Below are 27158 nucleotides of genomic sequence, written 5' to 3'. Positions count from 1 at the left end.
CAGCTCTTGCTCAACTGTGTAAGAAGATGTCTGTGTTTATAAATTGTCCAGCTGAAATCAATTAGTCCTTGTACAGGGCAATACAGCTGATGGGGAATTCTAGATTTTTTCTGATTAAGATTAGACTAATTTAGAAAGATTATTGATATCAAAACAAGCTTTGACCGGTGTGAACCTGAGTACAATTGTGGAAAAGTAATTGCATCCCCAGTAGCTGCACATCAGCAGTCCCTGGCTTGAGGTAGTTCCACACACTTTTGCTACCACCACTGTGTGAGAGCATTCTCTGTTTTTTGCAGTCTGGATTGGGCAGTTTAGTTCAGAAATTTGTACCAGTGCAACTGATTTTGCCCTCACTATGCAAGGGAACACTCACATGAACAAAGTGAGTTAGTGGAAAGCTGCAGGATGACTGCCAGCTAGTGGGTAGTGAGAAGAAACCAGGTGATAAAAATTGTCACTTCTGCACAGCCCAAATGAGAAGGGATTGTGTATTTAACTATCAAAGGCATGCAGGATTGGGCCAGCACTTGCAGACTACAATTCATTGAGAAATGAGGCATTCTTTTACTGCTCCTTGCTGCTGGAACCATTCAGAACAGCATTAGTTTGTCTCAACCAAGCAATAGACCATTTTTCAGGACAGTTTTGTTATATTGATCAAAATAAATTTAAACCAACAGATAAATACGGAATCTTGCAAGGAGAGTAAATAAACACTAATGTTATGACAGCTAGACACACATGTTCAAAAATCACTTTAAACTCTTCATCCTACCTATAAATTCAAGAAGTAGTTGACAATAGATCTATCATTTTATAAGCACATAGCTGAAAACTCAAAGATAACTCTATTTAAGGACTTATGAATAGATACATTTTTATGACTGATTTTTGCACTCACAAGTGATGAAAATTAAGAATTGAAAGACAACTAATAATATAATTTTAATTTAATAAAGATATTCTGTAGCTATTTACAAAAGAAAATGGTCATTAAATAAAGATTAATGAGGAAGAGAATTAAATTCAGAGAATGTGAAGATAAAATAAAAAATGTATCTGGAGAAAACAAGCCTTTCTCTTCCAGATATTCATAATCAAAATCAGAGACAAAACCTAAATTGAAATGGTTAATTAGGATCCAGGCCGAAATCTCTAGGCAACAAGAATGCCAGCTGAAATTACTGAGGTTTTCAGATGCACAGACGATTAGGAGCAGGATGATCCCAGATCAGTGCAGTTTATACATAGGACCGCAATCTCTATTGAAATCTGACTTTGGGTTGCTCTGGAAGCAAGCTGGAAGAATAGAAAATATCCAGTTTGAATATGAGCCATAAACTATCTGAAAGCAAAATCAACAGAGATACATCAGTATAAACGGCTGGCAAAGAGTAAATTGCCATAATTCTCTGCAGAGCTGTAGCAGGAACCTTTCCTCAGAGTCATTTATGATGCTGAGAAGGCAAATTAGGACCTTGTTAACACTGCTTTCTGCTGCCTTGCCCATTACATACTCACCCCTCTCCATGAAGCAAACATAAAAGTGCGACTAAAAATGAATAGATAATTCTGATGTGATAGCACATTTCCCAGGGGAAAATGGCATGACAAAGCAAAACAGACTGGGAACTCAACCTGCCTTATTTAGGATATGCAAAATGCCCCCTATCATGTGAAAAAAAATATCAACAAAACCACTAATGTTGTCTGTGGAACTTTTTCAGATTCATTTTTCTGTATGACATTATACAAAAGAATTTTTGGTTTGGCACAGTTTTCTTTCTTTTGACTACATCTTTTGCTCAAGAGAGAATTTTCTCAGTACTAGCTGGAAAATCCCGTGCTTGGGAAACACAGTAAAAAATTTGTTAATTAAAGCAATCAAGATTATAAAGGGTACATTCTGTGTGAAAAAGAATGCTCACAGAAGAAAAAAAAGGTAATAAAAATTTGCCTTGTTAAGGAAGTTAAAGTATTCAGGAAATGTTTTATTCACTGATAGCAAAAAAAACAGGATCTTGCCTTTTTACAATACAAAGTGATGAAGAATAAAATAAATGATATACAAGTGATTTGACAAAGCCCTTCCTAACTGAAATAAACTTTCACAAGGTGGTCAAAAACCACATTTTTATCTACACTTGCCACTAATATAATTCTGCTCAATTATTGTTTTTGCTTTGAAAGCTAGATTCACTTTTTGCAGATGTGAAAGAAAAATGAAGCCATGTGTGTTGCTCTGCTTTAAAAAAAAGATCAGCAAAGTGGTTTGTGGTTCATATTTCCATCCTCTTCTAACAGAAATTCATAGGAAATCAAGTGTGAAACCAGATAGACACATAATATCCTTATTTTCCACTTGATATTTACATGTTGATCTTGTAATTAGGGAAAGAAAATCAAGACAGTTTAATCTGGTTTCTCTCAGGAAAAAGAGTTGAAGAATACAAAGATCTGTATACAGTTATTAATTTAGAAGGTAACTGTGACTAATACTTAGATGAACACTCAGGCTTACAAAACCTTGATCTCGTCTGCTAAGTAGCTTTGTAAAAAGGTAGTCCCAAATGGAGTTCTTTTTTCATATGTCATTTAGTTTGAAAAGAAAAAACAACTCATTTCATTTACATTTCAACAAATTATGTTGACTTTGGTAGTGTATAGTATCAAATTAAATTGCTGCACATCATATTTTTCTCCAAAGTTAAAATTAATTGTGACATTGAGTAGATAGTTAAACACACAGTAAAAATGACAATTTAAAAATCAAATATTTCATGCTTAATTAAAAAAAGGTTATGAATAACTTCTCATTTGGACTGTTTTACAGTTCTTTATCATTTGAGATACACATCAAAACATGAAAATAAAAACTATGGATCTTCCAGTCTAATACACAGCTTACAGTAAAGGGAAGTTTGAATATCCCCTTAGAGATTTCGGCAATGATTTTCCACTCCATTACACCAATTTCATACTGGGGTAAGTCCATTGATGTCAATGGTGTTACATCAGCTTAAAAACAATATGACAGAATAGAAGATCAAGGTTATTCAAGCTCTTATTTATGGTTATGGAAAATTACACACGTCTGATGTACATAACAAGACTCTGTTGTTTTGTATTTCTTTGATAATGAAAATGTCTTCATATACAAAAAGGCAGAAAACTGAAGTTGAAACATAACAGATATTTACCAGCTAAACATGCATAGGTATAGACAGCAAATGCTGGTTGTAAAATAACCATGTAAAATGACAGCTGCTCAGCTATACTAAAATTAAATGTGAGAAAAGTTTGAATAGACTGAATTTTCAGAATTTATAGTGTCCTAGGGAACAATAAATCAGGATGTAAATAAGTTAGAGTCATAATTACTTCTGCAGTACTAGTATTTTTTTTATTTATATATTTACTTTAGTATTTTATTTGTATTTATTTTATATTTCTAGAAAGGTAACCAGACTGATTATTGAGAATTTGTGAAATAGGTTGCTCTTGAAACAATAGCCACATAAGTAAAAATGCTGTCATAGTCAGAAAGTTAATTACAAAGACAATCACCTTTCTGGATCATAAAATTGGTCTAACTGGCTGAATTTTCATCATAGCTAAGAAAGTTTACCTGAGAGCAGTCTGAATTTTTGGTTACTTCTAACACACAGTGGCACCCAAATATACCACCAAGCCTTTTGCACAACCTGTCTGGCATGTGGCAGAGCATATCTGATCTTTCTGTGAAAAACTCTGGAGTATCTGTGTTGGGGAATCAACTTCTCTTTTCTTCTGAGTGCTATTGCCTTCCACAAGAGCAGAAGAGACAGAGTCATAGGATTCTCCCTCTCCTAACACATGCTACATGTAATGCTGAAAACCCTTAGGGATCTGTAGGTTTGCCCACAAAGCTTTATAAGGAACATACACAGTCAGTCAACATGGATGAGAAGCTGTTCTATTCCCAAGCAGAGCTGGGTATCATGTATTCATGGAATACTGGGTAGCCTCATTTAGCTTTTCATTCATGGAACTTCCAGAATTTTTTTCTGCTGAAGTAATACCTAGCAATACTTTCATTTACCTTCTATTTGTGCAGTAATTTTTTGTCTAAGAGAACTTTGCAATTTTACTTACTGAATTGCATGTTTTTCCTTTAATACAATTTCTCTAATTTATGTAATTAAAAAAAAATGCCAAAATCTCCTTACATCCCCTCCTCTGCATCTTGGTGTCATATATAGGGTAAGACCCATTAAGAGCATGTGCTCTTAAATAGTCAAAATCAGTAATGGAGAATTGAGATAGGCTTAGGTCATTCTCTTCTCATTTTTCTCTTTCCTTCATTTCTCCAATATTATTGTGACCCTCTCTTTAACACTTTGTCAATTGTTTTCCAACTGGGCCATTTTTGCCATAGGAAAACATGGCATGGAATTATGTCAACAACTCAAAATTTGCAACATCCATTGCCTTTTAATTCTCACAAAGCCTGCTCTCTTGGAAAAGGAGAAATTATGTGTTGTTTGAAGGTAAATATGGGCATTATTTCTTGTCACCTAATATTACAATTTTTTATGTGGTTGGATTTTGGGCCAGGTGTTTTATTTACTTTATGGGTGTAAACAGATATAGACTTGGAATTCTATTGTTACCAGGAATTGTGTGTAAGGCTACCCTATAAATGCAGCAGTATCCACTCGCTGTTGTATTTTCTTCTGAAATACTCTGGAGATGAATGGACAGTCTGACATCTGGGTATAAATTCTTTTACTTTATAAAGCCTCATATTTCAGTATCTAAATGTAGTGGTTTACAGAGTAGGTATCTACTTATTAGAAGGAAATCCAATCTATTTGCCTGAACATACATATATAATACCATCCAAAACAGAAGAGCTAGGTTGTCACACTCAACTTTTAGCTTCAGAAAGGTATTTATTTCCAAGGTATTACTTGTCAAATCTTTCCTAAGTAAAATGAAGCTTGGAAATGTAGATTGCATGTAGAATGATACATTGAAAATACTAAATTTAGGGTTTTTGAATCTGTGCTTGAACTCAAAATAAATATCAGATTAATTTAACTAAGCTATCAAAAAAACCAAAAAACAAACCAAACCAAACCACAACAAGCAAAACCCAACCCTCAAACCTCAAATACTGTTGAAAGAAACAAAAGCTAAACAGTAATTTAAAAAAATCTAAACTCAATAAGAGCATATATAAAAAATGGAAAAATATTGATGTAAACAAGAATGACAGAAGTCTATAAGAAATATACCACAGAGAACTTGGATATGAAGATACAAATTGATTTTAAAAATACTTTGAGTTAGTACAAAATAATTGATAGTTTCTTGATTCTCCTGGGTAAAAGGCAGGGTAAATCAGACAGGACCCCCATCAGGTTTTTTATCCAGTTACAGACTCATTTTAGGCTGAACTGAGCCACCTTCTGGAAAGATCTGTCTTTCTTCTTCTATTTAGAATTAAAGTAGCCAAATCTCTTACACTAGCAGCCATTCAGATGGCTACAGTTTCTAAGATTAAACCCGTCCTGTCTATTCGCCTTCTCCAATTGTTTCATTGAATTTTAAACTTGTGCTTCAAAAGTTACATCAGTGGGGTAAAAGTAGATTGCCAGAAAATAACTTCATTATTTCCTAGATTAGCTCATTGATCATTGTTTTTATCAATGATATATTAACAGTTAACGAGCTGTCTCCAAATTTATTTTTTCTTATTTATTTTCCCTTTTCAATCTTTGACAGTCTGAGAGAGTTGGGGCTGTTCAGCCTGAAGAGGAGAAGGCTCCAGGGAGACCTTATAGCAGCTAATAACAGGCTGGAAAGGGACTTTTTCAAGGGCATGTAGTGACAGGACAAGGAGAATGGCTCAAAACTGAAAGAGAATAGATTTAGGTTTGTTACGAGGATGAAATTTTGTACTGTGTACACTGGAACAGGTTGCCTAAAAAATTGTGGACACCTCATTCCTGGAAGTGTTCAAGGGATGGGTCTTTGAGTAACTCCTGTCAAGTGGAAGGTGCCCCTGCCCTCGGCAGTGGTGTTGGAACTAGATGATCTTCAAGGTTCTTTCCAATCCAAGCTATTCTACAAATCTCCAGAAGGTTTTGAGAGTTAGTTTTGTTTTGATATTTGTATTAATAAACTGTTTCTATGGTTGGTCAGCTGCAGATATTGGAAAAATCATGTTTTGAACATGATTTTTGATGAAGATAAGTTTGTAAACTGTGGTGGTTTGTTCTTGGTTGGCTGTCAGAAGCCTATCCATCTGCTCTCTCACTCCCCATCCTGAACAGAAAAAGGGGTGGATGAGTGGAAACAAAGAGAGGGAGAGGGGAGAGAGAAGTAAAATGAGTTTAGGCTGGTGATAAGTTATAGAGTTCTCATAAAGTGAGAAACGGAGCTCTTGGCCCATGGGATTTTAAACCAATATTTCCAACAGCACAGGAGAGTGTCCTACCTACAAACACAGCGCAGGAGTTATGGATGAGGATACATGAATCATGGTGGGCACTTACTACACATTGTTGAAGCTCTATTGCTCTCTCAGGAAAAATGATTCCCACAGTAGTTAGGGCATGATTCTTATTTTAGTAGTTAGGACACCCGCCTTGGAACTGTATACAAGAATTTAATAATTTTCTTTTTGATGGTTTATACATTTTATAAACAAATAATTTTGGCTGCAAAACAGAAATACCCCCTCAAATTCAAAAGCGTTCAAAGGAGACCAAAATATTTGGAAAAGTCTTTTTTACAAGGTGTATAAGCAATCTTCTGCCAGATTCAAAAGCTTGGATAAGTAATGTACCTTTTGTGAAACTTGAACTAATTTAAAAGACCGACTAGATCCTTTGCATTTACTATATGGTAGCTATTCAGTGTTAAATGGCATGGACTATATTTCATATTTACTGTGAAACCATGAGATCCATACAGAATAAAAGACTTTTCTGTGGGATCATGCTCCCTCATTATTGCTTAATTACTGCTTATTTTTTATTTATTATTTTTCTGTGTCTTCTGAGTACAGATCTTGCAAGCCCTTCAAATAAGCACAATCACGTTAGAAATGCTTAGGCTGTATCAAAAGCTTGCAAAAGTTAATGGGAATATTCTTACTGATTTCAGTGGCTTTGTACAGAGTTAAAAGACATGCAAGTTGAAGTCCATCATTCATTGATGCAATCAATATGGGATATTTCTTTGAATGTGTAGACAAATTCAGATATTTTAATGCCAGTGCTCCTGATAAATAAACCTCATCTCTTGTACATGTTACTAGACAATTTCATCAAGTCAAATCATATGTGCAGTCAGCACAAAACCTTCTTCATTTTACTTATATAATATATTTAAGGCTAGACAATTGCTTTATGTCTATTCAATTTTGTATGTCTCCTGCTGAACCACTGCTTGTCTTAATGCATATTGAGTCCAAAACTGCAGAATTGTCTCTGAGTCACTATAAACCAGCAACTATTAACTTGTCTCTTAAAAACCCCAGCTTCTTTATTTTAGTAACACAGGAATAAGACCTGATATTACCCCGTTCTTATCTCCTTGAGCAGCTGATTACACATGTGTAGGTTTGTTAAATTTTTAGAGAATGTATTTCAAAATAGAGTTTAAAAGTGGCTAAAACCCACAGCGAACATCTTTCTCATGTCCTTAGTGAAAACTAGTGCCGTGCACTTGCATGCTCTGAAGAGCATTTTCAAATGGGACAAACTGAGTACTTTCAACTCTTGTGAACTGGTGCATCAATATTTTCCTAAGTGTTTTCTTCCCAATATATGCACTTTTTTTTTTTTCTGGAAGTACAGCTAAATCAAATTTTAATCCATCAATAAATTGATTTTGTTCACACAGTTACATATTGTAAGCTTTTATTTTAGTTATTTGGTTATTATTAATTTTATTCATTCCATTAATGGGAATTCAGAAGAGGAAAAATATTCTTTCAGCTCAAATCAACAGGAACACTTTTAAATATAATTTTTGCAACCCAACACCTGGCAGAATTTCTTACCAAAAATTTTATCTATTTCATCCTCAAGTGTTTAATATTCTGAAGTTTATCATATTTCTTCTTAAAAGGCATTTAAAATTTAAAATTAAATTTTATTTTGCAAAAAAAAAAAAAAAAAAGGAAAGAAAAATGTACCTTACCAATGCCTTAATTCAATAATTATAAAATTTGTTTGATGGTTGTTTTTCAGTTTTCAGAGGCTTACCTGTTTTTCACAGAATTTTGAAATAATCATATGACTGTAAGGAAACAGGTAACAAGTATATCTTTGAGGATTTTCACAAGTACAGCACAGTAATAAAACTAATAAATTTCACCCAACACTTCCAGCATTACTGTCTCTCTCATGTTGTATCTAATGCCAGCTTCAAATTAATTTTGAACTGACTATTAAGGCATATTCATTGGCAATCTTAGTCTTAATCTGATCTACTGATTCTGTTCTCATTTTTATTTCAGATTCCTACAATTTTTTTCTCGATTAATGTATCAAAATTTCAGCATAATTTGTCTCGAACATGCTATACTATTTCAATGTTTCCATGTTTCCTTTACTTTCTAATAAAAAACATATTGCTTGGTAAATTTTTCCTCATAAAACACTTCTCTTTCATTTTAGGAATACAGTTTTCATTATTTCCCTTTGTCTCATATAACAAAAAAACTATTTAAATGCTCAACAGTTTCAGAATGAAAGACTTTTTAAAACTAAATGTTTCATGTCTCCTTTTTAGTTGGCACTTGTTTTGGTTTTGTATGAAGGGTTAAGTGTTTTCTAAATGACTTACAATTATTCTCTTTGTGAGGCAACTGGCATCACCCATCTCAAGGTAATTTCCTTAGTTCACAAGTACTCCAGTTAAAGTGCCACAACAATTACTCAAAACCAAGTACCAGGTCTTGGTGTGGGTCCTCCTAAGAACAATTTATCTTCTCAAAAAATATGTTCGAGAGAGATAAATATCCTTTTCAAAAGGCTGCCTTCCCTCTTTTTTTGTTGTTCTGTTTTGGGTTTTTATGTTTTGTTTTGTTTTGTTTTGTTTTGTTTCGTTGTGTTTTCTGCACAGAAAAGACTTGATACAATTGCTCACTTTTCAGCAGGAATTGACATTTGAAATCACAGGAAAGGACCCTGTGTAGTCCTATGCTGTTCCCACAGTCTTCTGTCATCCAATGCAAAGGTCTAAACATTATTTCAATGACACTTGACACATACTTTAGGTTGTTCTATAAAGATCATCGTCCAAAAATCAGCTCCAAATTGACATCTACCTTTGGTCAGGTTATTTGGCAATACTGACTGAAATCTGGACTCAGTTTCTGGTATCACTCCTTGATTTTTTATTTTACAGTTCATTCTTAATTGCTCCCTTACTGCCAATATATAGACAGTATTCTTCCAATGTAGTTATAAACAACAAGAAGCTCTCACAAACTGGAAATAACATCCTGATGCCATAAAAATAAATAGGGATGAGATTTATATTTCTTGAAGTTCAGCACAGAAATCAGTTGCTTGAACAGAGATATCCAGTGAAGTGTGAGATAACTGAGGGTATCTAACCTGACTTGCAGTTCCTCACCAGAAGCACACAAGTTTCCCACAGATCCTGTGTGTTAAATACCAGATGCGTGCACAACACTTCAGATGTCGTGTGTCATTTCAGATGGTTCTCACTATGTGTGCTTCGGGAACTTAATCACACCACTTCAGACGCGTAGGTAAAATCCACCTTCTGTGTATTTATTAAAATTCAGATAAATCATAGAAAATAAACGTTAAAAATAATTCTAGAAGTATGTCTAAGATCTCCTTTAAAAGCAGATACCCATAGTTCAATTATTTTTATATGCTAATGATACAAAGATTAGTTTGGTCTGTACCAGAATTAAGTGATTTTGCTCTCACACTGTTCTTCCAAAGTCAGCTATTGGTTAGATCTAAACATTTTGTTCTAATTTAGTACTTTTCCTATGCACTTAATCAGAAAGTAACTTGAAACAAGGGAAAGAAATTATGATTACCTTTTTTTCAAATGTAATTAGAAATCCCATGGAGTCAGCATGTCCATACCTTGAGGGAGGGACTCATTCATATCAGTTAGCAACAAGCCATCTGGTCTCTTTAGAAGAAATACTGATAGAGTTTCAAGTTTCCTTGGCCAGAGGAAGGGACTGTGGTCTTATTTATTTATTGAGAGAGATGCAAGTATCACTTTATCACCAGAATCATACTGTTTATGCAGCTTTTCTTAAAACTCCACTTAGGAGAAAGATTTATGAGCATTATGTATCCTAAGGTTATTCCAAGTCTGGGTATGGCCTGACAGGTGCATAAAAAGGGAAATTCATAGGAGGTAGGCTACCTCCCATACAAACACTGCCTCTGAGAATGTCACATCCACAAGGTTGTCACTGTCCCTTCACCATTCTCTGCAGGTTTGCGAGCTCCAGCAGCAAGGAGACCAGGAACCTGACTGGTGTGTGTCAAGGCAGAACTGGTGATACAGAGCTGTGCCAGCTCACTGGTGCTAGCAGCCTTTGAGGCAAAGGAAAAAAAAAAAAACAATCCCTTGTGATTTGATTCTTTCTATTTTTGTCTCAAGTAGAGAGAAAATTTAAATTTTTTTCCCCTAATACATCTGTGTTTATTAGGGTTTATGCCTGTTATAGCATCACTGCACTCATAGGAAAAAGCAATAAAAACATTTGTAAATCTCTTTTTTTTTTTTTTTTTTTTTTTTTCAGAGCAAGCAAACAAACGAGCAAGAAAGATCTCTCCAGAATCTTATATTTTATGTAACCTGAGAAGAAGGAAGTTCTTAGAGGAACTCTGGTGACTAATCAAAGTCAGAACATTTATTGACTTTACATCTGTTAATATATGAATTCTTAATATAACCCAGTAAAGTATTTTGTTGATGAAAAACTGAGTGCCAGATTCAAATTTCACCAAAATCCAGGCTCTGTCCAATTTTATGGCTTAATATTGACCTCTATTTTCATCAGAAGTAAAAGCTTCTTTTGTCTTTTGTGTGTTTAGATATGTATCCTCATGTATGACAGTATAAAATAACTATTTCACTTCATTTTTTTACTATTTCAGATTTTATTCTAGTTAAGAGAAAGTTGCCAAATTTCTGCTGCAAAACCTGTTTGCCTGATGACAATGATTATACAATAAATAATTAATCTCCTACATTCTAAGATTCTTTCTCAATAGAGTAAATATGGTAGAGGAATCAGCAATTATAAATTTTAAAAAATGCAATTCTTGTGAATGCAGTGCTTGAAACAAAAGCACTTTTTAATATTTTCATGCAACTTGTTACAGAGAAGTGATCTACTGTCATACAATTAATTTGTTTTCAAACTTAGTGAATTTTTATGAAAATAGAATTTTAGTTATTAAGGATAACTGTTGCTACAGTACACAAAATCATATGAGTGTATTCCACATGTCAAGCTATTAGAAAATAAGAGTGACGCAAATTCATTTTCTCATTCTATGTAATCACACAAAAAGAAAAGTAAATGGTAAATAATTGGTGACAGATGTTCATTTTGGAGTGTCATAAAGGTCTGTTCTTAGTGTAGTTTATGTGGAGTCTCTCTTCCTGGTCCTGGCATATCAAGAAATAAATATAATAATTACAAATAATAAATGCAGAAATTTTCAGGTAATTAAAAATTTATAAGTTCTAAGCAGCAAAAAAAGTGCCAATTGTGTGGAGTAGACATGGATTTTTTGACAAAGAGAATCATATGAATCATGGATATTTAAGTGTGTTTTAACAAGTCATAAACACAGAAGTAAAGAATACAGTCATATTCAGCATTCAATTCTGAAATTTACTGAGTCTGAGGAGGATTTTCAAGTCACAGCAGAGCGCCACCTTAGCTACATATTTGAGGTGCTCGTAGAAAGCTGTAGTCAACAGAAATAGGATGCCAAAGGCTCTCAAATATGTACATGGTATTCAAAACAACACTAAAGATAACTTTAGAGATTTCTACTTTTAAAGTTTTTTAAAAGGATGTGTAGAGATTGGCATACTTTAAAAAGATGTGTAGAGTGGCACACTGGGACACTTTGGCCATACTGAAGAAGCTCCCAAAGCATCTGGGCTGCATAGGGAGCCACTGCAAAGCTCTGGAGGTGTGCAGAAAGGATTACTAACCCACATGAACACATTAAAACAAACAAAACCCCCAAAACAAAACAACACAATGACAACAAAATACCCTCCAACAACAACAACAAAAAAAACCACCAAAAACCACACAAAAAACCCCCAAAAACCCCAAAAATCCCACTAACATAAACAAATAAATAACCCAATGAAAAAAATAATGAAACAAACAAACAAACAAAACAACCCAACAAAACAAAAAAAACCCTGCTGTATACATCTGAGGCCCCTCAGGTCAAACACAAGTTTGCAGGAAGGCACACAGCCTCTGTGGGTAGGCGTAATCCCATTGACTAGATAGGGAACCCTTGAAAAAACTAGACATACACAATCCCATGGGCCTGTATGGATAACATCCACGAATCCCATGAGAAGAGACTAATGTAAGGTTCCTCTCAACTATCTTGGAATACTTACAATAAACAGGCGAGATTCCAGAAGACTGGAAGGGAGACAGTGTTACTCTTGACTTTGGTGGTGAAAAGAAAGTTCAGGATTACAGGCAAGTGTAATCACCACTGTCCCTGGGAAAATGATTGGGAATATCTTTCTGGAAAGCATACAAATACAAGAAAGAAAAGCAGGGGGTAGTCAGCATGGGTTTAGAAAAGGACAATCGCGTTCAATCAACCTGATAGACTTCTACAATGAAGTGAATAGGTTGGTGGGCACAGAGAAACCAATGGGTTAATGGGTCATACTTTCACAGCAGATGTGATACTCAACCTACTCCACATTGTGAGGGAACCATAAGCATCACTAATTATATAAAGTTCTGCAATTCACAATGTAAATCTAACTTAAAATGTTGTGACTATAGATTTAAATATTCAGAACTCAACAGTGTGTCTTTATTGCTGAGATGAAGACAATTTAATATGTGTCATATGAATGTTCCTATTTACATTCGGCTTTGAAAATTTAGGTCATTGTCAATACAACCATTGAGTGAATTACAGAAATGCTAGGATCTTACAGCAATCCAGAGAAAAGAGAAGTTTCTCATATTCAAGAAAAAGAAGATATCAAAAAAAATATTGAAGCTTTTCCTTACTTTGGGAGTCTGGAAATCAGAGCATTTCTCTCTAGAGTAGAAAAAAATGTAGAAAAGATTAGAAGAAAGAGAAACCACACTGTCAGAAAATGCAAGTTGTGTCTCTAAACCTTCTCTCCAGTTATCATTACAAGATATTTGCCTAGAAGAACTATCATAAAAATTTTAGATTTATTTGTATTGGCTGGACCTTAAAGATCATTTAGTTCCAATGTCTCTGCCATAGGCAGGGACACCTTGCACTTCCAAGTTTCCCATCCAACCTGACATTTAAAACCTCCAGGAATGAGCCATGCACTTCTCTAGGCAACTTGTTTCAGTGTCTCACTACCCTCACCATAAATAATTCTTCCTAATATCTAATCTCAACCTGCTGTCTTTCAGTTTAAAGCCATTCATCCTTGTTCTGTCACTGCATGGCTTCATTAAAAGTCCCTCTCAGGCTGTCTTGTAGGGCCTCTTTAGACACTGGAAGGTGTTCTAAGGTGTCCCCAGAGCCTTCTTTTCTCCAGGCTGAGCACTATTTAAATATTTCTGCCCTGTATGTGGGTTTCACTGCTAAATCTCACAATTGTTGTTTACTTTTTCAATGCATTGCACTAAAGAAATCTGAAGTATGAAAGAATATGACTTTATTAATAATCCTTAAACGGCATAAATTGTCTGTATTCTGTCTTTGCTGCATAAAGTCACAAGAAACTGTGATTGAAGATCCTCTTTGCTCCATTACAAAGTTCTTCACTTGACAAGGATGAGTCCTTGCCCCTGAGAGGTGTTAAGTCGCTTCCGAAGCTCACGAACACATTTGCTGTTGAATTAAGAAGCTTCGTATGCTGAATACCTCAGATTACAATCTCTCTCACAGTTAGTGCATTCAGCTTGCTGAGAAGCTTCATCACTTCCACAAATGAAAAGTGGATTCTTTATACATTTGTTTTGTCATAATTTTTGTGGTCTGATCCACACACTAAATGGAGTACAAGGACATTTGGTTGGATAAGCAACTGAAACATTCTTTGTAGTGCATGTTACTTTTCATTAGGTAGGAGAGGATATTTCTGTTTCTTCTAACAGAGTGATAAAATAAAACACATTTGGGGGTTGAATTACATGGTCACAGACATCACAAAAGTAATTGCCATCAAGTAGCTGTGCCACTGAGGGTCTACAGTGCCGAACAATGCACTTTAAGAGTACACTTTTGTCTGAGTTGGGCTTCTTCCATAAGCCATCAGAAGATCTTTAAACAAGTTATCAAGGTCAGGGTTGTTTTGAATAATGTTCCAATGTTTCCCTGATAATTGCTTGGATTCTGCCTATCTATTCTTTAACCTAGTGACATGGCTAATAGAAAGTTATTTGTGTTTTGATGCAGAGTTGTTTCAGTAAGAGCTCCACTCATGCTTTTCTAACTCCAGGTTTATTCTAGGCATGAGGGAATTGTGCTTAAAGCAAGCACCTATAAAATAAATAAAACTTCTTTTTCAGCCCATCAGACCTTTTCAATAAAGGACTTTATGTTAGAGAATCTCTTGAATATAAAATGTTATTTAATCAGTAAGTCCCAGCTTTTATTAAAGCTAGCAATTTTTGTATGATTCTTTTTTTCTTGTGAATAGGTGTATTTTCTATGATAGGCAATATTTCATCTTGAAACTTGTTAGTAAAACTATGTATCAAAATAATGTCCTTTTTTCCCATTATGTTCAATGTGGAGATGAAATATTTCATGAATTTTCTCTGCACCTGTCAAAATAAACAAAATATAATTTCCAGGATAATTTGTAATGAATTTTAAACTTTGGTTTTTTCTTGGCAAGTTACATTTTCATCTTTACAATGTGGAAATAAAGAAGATTCATGTATGTTTTTCTCTGGGTATATAACATGTCACTTTGACTCGAATAAATGAGTAAGCTTACAGCATGGTATATAACGTCTGCTAAGTAACGCAGAAATTATTATGTGTGCACATTTTGGAAATGAAATAGCTTGCATATTAATTATACTTCCCCACTTATGTAAATGCTATTTCCAAAATATTATCAAAATATTTGGTTTTGTACAAAAAAACTCCATGTAAAGCCTATATTTTGATTTATGATGACAAAAAGCAAAAAAAAAAAAAAAAAAAATCATAAGTTCCCCTCCACCTCTGAGAGAAACAGAATTTTTATTCTTTATGTCAGTGTTAGAATTCTAGCTCCTTATTTGGAAGAAATCCCATAGGTTTTTATGTGGAATGAAGATAGTATTCTATATCTCTTGATATGAACATTTCCATTGAACAAAATGATCTGGAAAATTTCTTCCAGTCTGGATGGTTCTGTGATTCTGTGATTTAAAAAAAACAACCAACAAAAAAACCCAGAAAGTACAGAAAGAAAACACTTGCAATTGCAGTATAAGTTCTAACTAAAATCCTTGTGGAGAACATGAAAAAGGACATTAAAAGTGTTTGTAAAGCAGCTGAAAAAGTAAAGTTTTGGAAGACTTGTCCAAACCATAGTGATACTAGCCAGAAATTGATGGCAAATCAGCAAAACCTTCTAAATATGAAACTGGGAGAGAGTTTACTGTTTGAAATACAGAGGCCAAATTAATCATTTGTGTAATTTGAATGAAGCAAGTTAGAATTATCTGAGGAATGAATATAGCCCAATTTGTTAAAGATATGGTACTGTAAATATTGCACTGTGTCAGATGTACATCTGTTCAACAACTGCCTCAGCTAAATAAATAGCAAACTCTTTCCCCTTAGCTAAAAGCAACCTAAACACTTAGACTGTTCTGGTGTGCCAGGGTGCAGAAGTGGCCTTCAAACAAAGCATCTCCGTATTTTTCACTCAGAATCAAGCAGGCAGCTAAAAATGATATAAAGAAAGAAAAGAAACAAAAATAAAAGAGAAGAAATTACCAAAGATCAGAAAGGAATAAAGGAAGGAGGGCAGCATGAAGGGGTATTCAGAATACAGCATTCAGTCACTAGCAGTCTGATCTTCAAAGGATTTCAACCAAGTCATTAAAATAGGAGGTTAGTTTTTAATGAGAAGGTATACAAGATGCCTAGTATAATTAGACAGTGGGCTCTCAGGATTTACAGCACTTTTTTTGAAAGAGAAGAAAAAGCTGAGCAAACTACTGAGTTTAGCAAGTACTATCCCTGATATTTTGCAACCTGCACATCTGCAAATTGTTTTAATGTTATTGTTCTGCAACCCCAGCTGGCAACCAATGCCCACACAGCCACTTGCTCACTCTCTCACCAGTGGGATCGGAGAGAGAGTGGAAAGAATAAAAGTGAGAAAACTCATGAGTTGATATAAAGATGGTTTAAGAGGCAAAGCAAGAGTTGTGTGCACACAAGAAAAGTAAGACAAGGAATTCATTCACCACTTCCCATGGGCAGGCAGGGGTTCAGCCAGGAGAGAAGGGCTCTGTCACATGTGATTGTGACTTTGGAAGACAAACACCGCCACTTTGAGCAACCCCCTCTCTCTTCCTCCTCCTTCCTTCCCCTGCTTTATATGCTGAGCATTACAACATAAAATCTGGAATATCCCTTAGGTCAGCTGGGGTCAGCTGTCCTGGCTGTGTCCCCTCCCAGCTTCTTGAGCACTCCCAGCCCTCTGCTAGTGCTGTGGGGTGAGGGGCAGAAAAACCCTTGACTCTGTTTAAGCCCTGCTCAGCAACAGCTAAAAGATCCCTGAATTACCCACACTGTTTTCAGCACAAATTCAAAACATAGCCCCATACAACTTATGAAAAATAACTGTGCCCCAGCCAAAGCCAGCACAAATACATATGCTTTGAACCTTGTGAGGCACTGTTAAAACAAGTTCCTTCCTCAGCAGCTTAATTGGAAAATCCTACCGTGGGTTGCACTGGATCCTCTCCTCTCCCCACCATTCTCACATAGTGAAAGCTATTCTTTTTTTACTAGGCGATCCATCATGTGTACTTTACTTATGTACAAAAAGTAAAGTACATAAGTATATAAACTCCTTTGTACTAATGTACAAAAGAGTTTAGTAGGGTTAGTAAGTGAGAGCAAGGCTGTGCTTTCATGAAGGATTTTTTTTCCCCTTTGTTTATTGCTATGCAGTTAAAAGGCTCAAGTTTTACACAGATGCATCATTTACTTGAAATACTGATAAGTTTTCTTAATGATCAACACCTCTAAATTCTAGATAGTAACAAGCATTTAAGGTAGACAAAAAAAGAAAAAAGTAAGGGTTGTTATAGACAGAAAGAAACTTTAAGTTATATCTTGCTCACGTATGTATGAAGCCTACAAAAGCATTGTTTAAAGTTATGTTTCTCTCTAGCCTAATCTAGTAACTCTAGTAGAGATGATTTTTTTTTTTTTTTTTTTTTTTTTTTTTTTTTTTTTTGTCTCATGGTCCCTTTTCCTTTGCTTTGCTTTTGTTTTCCATGCCTGGTTGTGGTGGCCTCCTTCTTGAGCGCCCTGCCTCTCTTTTTTTTCCATATAAGAAGGCTTTTTGCATGTAAGCATTTACCAACCTTTTTTATTTTTAGGAAATAAAGAGCTGAATGCACGTTTTAATACATTTTTAATGGCTGTTGCTGACAGACAAGAGACTTTGTTGGTATTGTCTTACATTGCTATTATGTTAAAAGACTTTTATTTTTATCAATATCTATTGTGCCGTCTGGTTAAAATGACAAAGACTCCCACGCTGAGCAAATTGAACAAGCTTTTCACTTCATTGAAGAAAAGAACCAGTTATGGCTGCAATGGCTTTTTTTTTTGGAGAGGGGGAGTCATTGTTCACATTCTATTGACTCTATAGTTCCTGTTAAATAATGTTCATGTATTATTAAGAGAATATTCATCTTTAGTGTACAAATAACTTTCTTTAAAACGCGGTTCCCTCTTTACTAATTCCTCATGAGATTTGGTCTTCTGCTGCCACCTATAGCCAATATCAGGTATGGAGTGTGATATAATGCAAATCACAGGGGCATGTTACACAGTTTCAGAGACATTCCTCCAGTTTTATGTGTCAGCGTAATTCCGTTTATAAAATACATTGGAGAAAGTCGTGTAGAAATACTGTAAGAGAAATCACAGAACTGGACAAAACCGTTCTCATTGACTTATAGTCAAAAATGTTTTACTGTCGGATGAAAATATCCTAATCTTTTTATTGTCTCTCCAAAAGTGAAAAAATTCCATCTTTTAACTACATATATCAGTTTTGTAATTGTTCACTGTTTGTTGTGCCTCTTGTATTCAAGACAGCACTTAGTGATAACATTCTCGTGCATCTCATCTAAGCTGGTGAAATACTCTTTTGTATGTCCTTCATGCTCATCATTCATTTGCTATATCAGATTGTTAGGAGAATTCAGACTAGTGCTTCTCTCTTCTCTTCTCTTCTCTTCTCTTCTCTTCTCTTCTCTTCTCTTCTCTTCTCTTCTCTTCTCTTCTCTTCTCTTCTCTTCTCTTCTCTTCTCTTCTCTTCTCTTCTCTTCTCTTCTCTTCTCTTCTCTTCTCTTCTCTTCTCTTCTCTTCTCTTCTCTTCTCTTCTCTTCTCTTCCTGTTCTCACAGTACAGATTAAATTCTGCCAGATGCCAGGCCTCCTGGAGCTGTAAATCTCACAACAGGCCCTGCACAGATGTGTGTCAGAAGGAATACCAACCTTTGCCTCATTCTGCTGAACCTCTGTGGGCACTGTGAAAGAAGCCTCTGCTAAGAAATTTTAGAGCACAATGAAGTGTTTAAAAAGGTGTAAAAATGAGAAAACCTCAGTATATTGCCCTTGACTTAAATATGATGATCTGGCATCTACAGAGGCTTGAGATCAAAATTACTCTTCTTCACCTGTTCCATCTCTGGGGTCTTGATCCAGCAGCAGAAACAAGTTCCTGATACACATTCAGACTGTGTTATATTGCACCAATATAGCTGCAATGCATCCTGGACCCAACTCTTTCCTATGCAGAAAACAACCAATAACTTAGGCTGCAAACACTGAAAGGCAACAGGTAGTTTTGTGTATGTATATGTGTGTGTGTGTGGTGTGTGTGTGCTTTGGGGAAAGGGAAGGATAAGTATCAAAACCTGAATTTTTGAATAATCAAGAGGAAGCCTGTTACATGCTAGTTAAGGCTGGTAAAGGTTAGCTGGAATTTTCTTATTTGAATTTGAGTACACAAAAACATCACTTCCTGACTCCTCCAGTTATTAAAGAGGCACAAGACAGAATCACCAACTGAGATTATGTTCTTGCTTTTAAACTACTTAGGCTGGTAAAACTGGAGATGGAAGTTCAGGATAAGTAAAGGAGAGGAAAAAAAAAAAAGAGCAAGTGGTTTCAGGAAACAGGAAAACAGGAGGCATCTTGGGAAAAATAAGGTGAAAATCACAGCTGGAGGAAAAGTCTGAGTAGCAGCCAAAGATCCAAGTTGTCAGACAGATACATGGAGGAGGTGACATGGGAATGGTCAGAGGCCTTGTCTGATGTCCCCCAAGGTGGCTCACTGTCAGCAGCAGCATGGTGTGAAGAGGCACAACTTCATTCCTGATTTTCCCAGACCAGAGTGGCACAGGGAAGTTGAAGCTGAACCTAGAGAGCGTAATATAGGAGAAAGTGAGCAGGTGTCGTATGCGAGTGGAGTGGAAGCTCTAATATTGGTGGTTCACTACTTTTGATGGTCCTTAAATAAACATCAGTTTACGTATCCACTATGGTTTTTACTCTCTCTGGTCTCCGTCAGCATGACAGACCATCTCCTGTGAAAGAGTGAAAGTTATAAATACACAGAATCCCTGATAATGTCCCTGCAAACTCAGTAGATCCCAGCTATGGCTTGTTCTGCTCTCTGTTTTCTTTGAAATAAAATTTATTCACAAACCAAGAAATAAATCCCTTAAGTATAAGTGTAATGCTTAAATTGAGCACTGCAAATTAAATTGGTCTCGTCACTGTGATGCTGGATCAGAGGGCTTCTGAGGAATTTAGACCTGAAGAATCTTAGTCTTAGATATCTGCGCTTGGAGGGTACAGAGAAACTCAAAACTATTGTGAATTTACAAATATTTTAATAAAATAGAAGAGATTTTTTTTTCCTTATGAAAAAATAATTGGTGGTGACTCTTTTTCTATTGGATCAACATTGTTTTATTCATCAAATAGACGTAAATTAAAAAAAAATAAACAAAAAATCACCCCTTACTCTCATCATAATTTTCTTTCTTGTTCACCTCCTCATTTTTATGAATTCCAAGGCCTGAAAGACCCATGAAATTTCTGATTGACCTTCTGCTTAGCACAATTTTTAACCCTGTTCAGTGCCTTCTCACAATAACACATTTGCATAACTATGTTTATCAGCTACAATGACCTTCCTCTTGCCTTCTACCAGTCATTGTAATTTAACACAAGAGGTACTTCATATACTACAGATTTTAATATGCCTTTTGCTGAAGAAGGTCTCATTTGTAAACACGGCCAGAATGTAAGTTTCATGGTTAAATTTACTCATAGATGTGCATCATGTCTATCACAACTTCAATAAATCCATTTGGGGATTTTTATTTCAAATAATGTTTTTACCTTAAGAGAAATCAGTTTTATTTTTTCATTTTTATTCTTAGTAGTAAAATATAAGAAAAAATAGTTCAAAACCACCATTAGCAGACTTTGTATAGCAGACCCTTACAGGTGCAGTACTGCTGTTTTCTGCTTTATCTTACACTCAAAACCAGGAAATAGTATGCCGACTCAAGATTAGAAACAAATAACACCAAAGAGTTAATAGGGCAAGTATTTTCCAGGTTATTTCTACATATTAAAATGCATGCTGTGAAATAAAATATTGCCACATTTCATAAATCTATCCTTTGGCTTCTTTTTTTACCCCCCAAAAATTACACCAGTTGCTATTTATTCTCTCATTTTTATTAAGTGCAGATAGCAATTACAAGGGCTAATTGCTGCATACTTTCATAAACACATACACTACATATTTTGATGTTGCCATTTTGAAGTAAATTGAACTGCTAAGTGAGAATGAGTAATGTGTACAAGAAGAGTCTGAACTTTTCATTTTGATGGAAAAAACAAAACCAATGTTCCTTCCACAGGAAATAATTATTTTGCAAATATGAAATAATTTATGTCCAGACTCTAGATCTCTTTTCAGATTATTAATAGGAATTTTTAGACTCTTCAAATGATATTGTGAAGTTCAAGTCCAATGCAATAAATATTATTTATTCCTGTGTGAATAGAGTAAATATATATTAAAAACTTTATTCCTTATGAGCCAAAATGCTCATTCATTACTCAGCCCCCGTTGTCTTCTTTGCCTGAGAACTTGTATCTTTATTCACCTTAATGAAGGAGCTAACAGTATTTCATTGGCATGGATTACTACCATGAAAAAGAGTCTGAGAAATCCTGGATTAAGGATTGAAGGATTTGGCCCAATCTCTATAAAACATGAGAATATAATTCTTTTTCAAGGGAGAGGAATCATCATCATCTATTGTCTGTTGATGAACTCTGTGATGACTGCATTACATGGCACTCTTGATAGCAGTAAATGACTATTGTACTTGAGAAGTCAGATTTATTTTGCACATGTAAGGCATTATTTTCATTCTTAGTCTTCAAGGACTCTTTGTTCAGAATCTAAAATGTTTCATCAAACAATGTAGCATCTGTTAAAGTCATAATCACTTGCAACAAAATTCATATTTAAAAATATATTGTACTTTACTTCCTTTATATTTATTGTCCCTCCAGAATAGGTGTCTTAACAATTTGGGAGATATATAGCTGGTTTATATGGTGGAAAAAAAGTGTTTCACTATATTTTTGGTCTTAGCTAATGTTAGAAGTGCAGCAATGTTAATTTAGAAAAATAAATAGGCTTTAACTGTTTTTATGGGCCATGCAAAGACAAAGTAATAAAGCAAGCATGTGGGCTTTATTAATCTATCACGAATAGTGTTATTAGCATGAAATATATTATGCAGGCTTTAGTCGATTTGCAGCGTGATTTGTAAGAAATTAAACCACAGTTTGTTTGTGTGAAGGTGAAGAGGTATCTTAAATTCTACCAGACCTTGCTGTTGAATCTTAACTGTAGGTAAAAGACTCAGGAATCCAAGAAGACGTTAAAGAAAGGATCAAAGAATTTCAAAGATATCTATCTACTGTGGCATGACAAATGTCATTTTGGCATTCAGTAACTATTGTCTTTTTAAAACCACACTAAAGGCATGAAAATACAAATATTAAATTAATAGTAGCAGCCTAATCTCTTTTGAAGTTCTGAGTCTCCTTTTCATTGTCTTTTATGTCTTTGTTCAATGTATCATTCTGTGCATATTTATTTGTAACCCTGAGACATGCTAATAAATGACAAGGTAAGAAATTAAAATCTGGTTTGTTTTTTTTTTTTTTTTTTGTGCTATTTTCTGTTTTTCATATATATTTTCTTCTCATTTTCTCTAAGAGTCATGAAAATGCTTTAAGTTTCTGTTTCTTTATGGAGAATTAGCATAACCTGAAAACACACTAATTTTCAAACTGGTTTCTCCCCGTACATCAGGGAATATTGTCTTGAATGATGGGAGAGACATGAGTGGAAATTTAGTCTTACAGAAAATCTTCAGGATTTGCACAGTTCCTTGACTTGACTAACAGAGCAATTTGACATTTCTGTTTGAGAAACACCCAGTGGTATCTAGGGTTGAAATCTTCTATTGTATAAACATAAGAGGGGACTTGTATGTACTTCAAAGTTAGTTCAAATTAAAGTAAAATGTTTAAAAATATTTAGTAGCCCAGTCAATCAGTACAGAAGCCACATTGTCTCTCTGGGATTTTAATTTTTTTTTCCTTAGAGGGAAAAATAAATTATTTATTGAAATGACTTTGTAAAAGAATGCTGTCATTTTGTTGGTAACCTTGGTAGGTAATAAGGCTTTTATACCTCATAAAGAATAATCATAAGCCTTGTTTAACAAAGATCCTGGAGTTCATTGAAGTATTATCAACAAGTGAGAAAAAAATAAGAAGAAAATGTGAGTTTGTGGCCTGAACCTCAGTGCTTTATGGACATGGACAAACATGGACATGAAATACAAAACACTGTTAAGGGCCTTTTGTCCTACAAGTGTAATTAGGCCACTCAGTTTAGAGCAGACCTAAGCATGGTACAATGAGGTTGTGCATGACCCTGTGAAGTGATGATCTTTCCTACTTATTCCATATTCAATTTGATGTTCAAGCACTGATGTAAATAATACTTTAAAAAGTTAAGAAAAGCTTGAGTACATCAAAATATCAAAAATAAAACATGATACAATTAAATGGTACATGTGTCATATTACAACAATTGAAAATACGTCCCAAGAGGACAAAAAAATCACAAAAGATTAGGGCCATGTTTCAAAATACATCACCAAAGCAATCAACAATCATAAAATGAACAACATATCACCATAGGGAGTCCTAAATTAAAAATCCTTCATACTTCAGGAGTCAGTACAGTTAGTGTTGGCAATGGTACTCTTGGGATTATTTTAATATACTATAGGATCTAGCTGTTTGGTTGATATGCATAGTTACCCCTTTGATCAATTATCATTTGTAATTTCCGTTTGATTTTTTTTGTTATTATTTTTCAGATAATGGTTTCAGTGATTTATCATCAGCCCTCAGTTTTAATGGAAGGGTTATTATTTATTACATGAAATAACTTTACATCTCAGATAGAGAGGGGATTACTTTGTGATTTTTTTGTAGGAAGAAGAAGAGGCAGTTTGCCATATTTCATTTTGTCCAACTTCTGTTTAATAGTGAGGACATGTACCTAAAGATACTTCTTGGTAGCTACACTTCAACTAGCCATACTGCAGAAGAAAGCAAGTTTGATACAGCATTTTATTCTAGGATGTTTGAGTACCAATATATAGAAATATCAGCGTCATTCAGTCCTGGCTTTACCTGTTTAAAAGTGGACTCACGATTTAATCTGTGTCTCTTTTGCAGATACTGTTTCTATAACTTTCTTTAGTTTCACTTGAGCAGAAGTTGAGGCAAAAAGAGGGAGGCATTTTCCACTTTATTGCCACCTAACAGAAGACTGAAATTATGTAGATATTCAGAAGAGTAAATATCTACAGCATGGATAATAATGTTTTAAAAAAAGGTGCAGATACAGACTTTATAATAAAGAGATGGTAGCAGGAGAAAGATACTTTTATAAAAATAAAGTAAATGAAACTTGAGAAATATTCTGAAATTTTGTTTCATTTTAACCATAAATAGTGATGGAGAAGCTTTTTGAAAGGACTAAATTACATTAAAAATTATATGATTGACAGGAAATACTTGATAATAATTTTAAGGGCTAAGATATGGACAATCCAACCTATAGTTATTCAAGTCATCAGTGAAATGTTGGTATTGGACCAGAAGGTTCTAGCACTCTATTTGCTGTAATAGTGACATTAAATTTTACAGAAAAAATGCTGGAGCTGGAAGTAACTTCTGCTTGTGCTTCTGTTTCAATGTTATGAAATGCATTCCATGAAGAACAAGACTGATTGTATGAAAATAAACACAGCACTAGCCTCTTCTGCAAAGAGCAACAATGATCTCTAGTGGCAGCAAGTTTTATTTCAAGTTTAGTGAAAATAAAAAGAATATATTCTGCATCCTCATTTTATTTAGGTTGAGTGTGTTGATAGTGAAAAAGTTTTCTTTAAAAAAAATATTCTAGCAGCAGGAGTTAATGAAACTTGATTAGATTTATTCAATATTTCTATCCTCTCAATGTGTTTTCAAGTTTTCAAATCTAGCAGCCCCTTTGACAACAAGCCAGTTTTACACATGCAACTGGTGCATATTTTAATTTCCGCTACATTTTTTTACAAAGGAAAATAAACTATTTTATCACAGATATATTATTTTATCGCACTTTCAGCTGAGGCCTAACAATCTCTGAGTTATTGTTGGTATAACATCAGAAAACAACTAATTTTTAAATTCACTCTTCTCTATACACAGAGTAGCTTTATACAATCTTTATATGTTTTTAATTTATTTTCTTTCAAAAATATTAGACTTTGGCCACCCAAACCAGAAGCGTTCCATTATCTAGGAACACGTTAATAGTACGATTAGGAATTCTTGAAAAATTTTTGTATCTAAAGGGGACTCAGGATTATAAGATATTAGGTTTTCCATTAGTTTTGAAGAAAGAAAAAGAAAGAAAAAAACCCCAATCAAATATCAAAACTTTATTCTTTCCATATGCTGTTCTCATTTGGTTTTAAAAATATTCCTATGGGCCCACTTCTCAAGCTCGTACAGGCCTCTGTGGGTGACATCTTGTTCTTCAGGTGTATCAACCACACTGCTCAGCTTGATGCCATCTGCAAATTTCTAAGCTATTGACCACTTCTGTCCGATTGCAACAGTCAAACCAATTCCTTATTCATCTAAGAGCCCACACACTGAACTCATGTCTCTCCAATAAACGAGAAGGATGGTGTGGGCAACTCTGCCAAAGGCTTTACAGGAGTCCAGATTAATGACATCTGTCATCCTTCCCTCTTCCACTGATGTACTCAGCCATTCATAGAAGGCCACTGGGTTGGTCAGGGCAGACTTGCAGGACTTGTCCCTGGTTAAGGCACACTGGCTGTCCCAAATCACCTCCCTGCTCTCCAAGTGCCTTAGCAGAGCTTCTAGAAGGATCTGTTTAATGATCTTCCTATAGAACTGGACTGACAGGTCAGTAGTTCCCAGGGTCCTCTCTTCCACCTTTTTGAAAGATGGGTAAAGAAAGTAAGATATTATCTTTTCTATCAGTACACTTATGTAGTGCAGGTATTTATGCTGGATGTATGATGGAAATCTTGACTTCTGTCAGGAACCGAGGATTCAGCTTTCTTATTCTACTTTAGTTTTCCTCTTTCTACATGCTTTTTTACTTTGCTCCACTTTTCCCCTTGTTTGATTTTTGTTTGAATATTGTGTTTGTTTTTGGGGGGCTTTTGTTGCTTGAATTGGATTGGGTTGGGGTTTTTGCATGATACTTAGATTATGTCTCAAGGAACTTAATAGTATCAGAAAGATGCTGTTGATTAATTGTTTACTTGTCTTTAAGAACAAGGAACTCAGGGATCTAAAAGACACGTGTGGTAAAACATATTAGTGAAATATATCAAATGAAATCCCACATCCTAAGACAGATGTTAGGAGTATGTACAATGATAGACAGAGCACCAAGTTTCCAAATGGCTTCCAAAGCAGTTTGTAATCTGAAAAATGTTTCCTATTGTCATAGTCTGCTTGGAGTTAATCAGTGAAGAAGTGCTGAGAGTCAGAAAATCTTCACTTACATTTCCAGATGAGACCTTTTTCCTGTTTTATGATGAGATGCTGTTCTGTAAAACTTAGAATCTTTCTTCAAAAGCAGAAATTTCTGTTTAGTTTATGACTCCTTGTTATATAGTAGAGAAATAGCCCTCTTGCCAGGACCCTGAAACAAAGACTTTTCAGGCTACAGTGCTGGAGCCTGTCTAAGCAGTATTAATACACTATTTCCTTTTATTTTGTAAGATTTCCATAGTGCAAGCTATGTAAGAGAGAGTTTTACCACTTACCTTTCAAAAATCCTAGTAGTTTGTTATCTTCTGAGAAAGGAAGAGAGAAAGAGAGAAAGAGAGAAAGAGAGAAAGAGAGAGAAAGAGAGAAAGAGAGAAAGAGAGAAAGAGAGAAAGAGAGAAAGAGAGAAAGAAAGAAAGAAAGAAAGAAAGAAAGAAAGAAAGAAAGAAAGAAAGAAAGAAAGAAAGAAAGA

The sequence above is a fragment of the Ammospiza nelsoni genome, chromosome 2, assembly GCF_027579445.1.
Source record: "Ammospiza nelsoni isolate bAmmNel1 chromosome 2, bAmmNel1.pri, whole genome shotgun sequence".
Lineage (NCBI taxonomy): Eukaryota > Metazoa > Chordata > Aves > Passeriformes > Passerellidae > Ammospiza > Ammospiza nelsoni.
Note: the sequence above shows the minus strand (reverse complement) of the source record.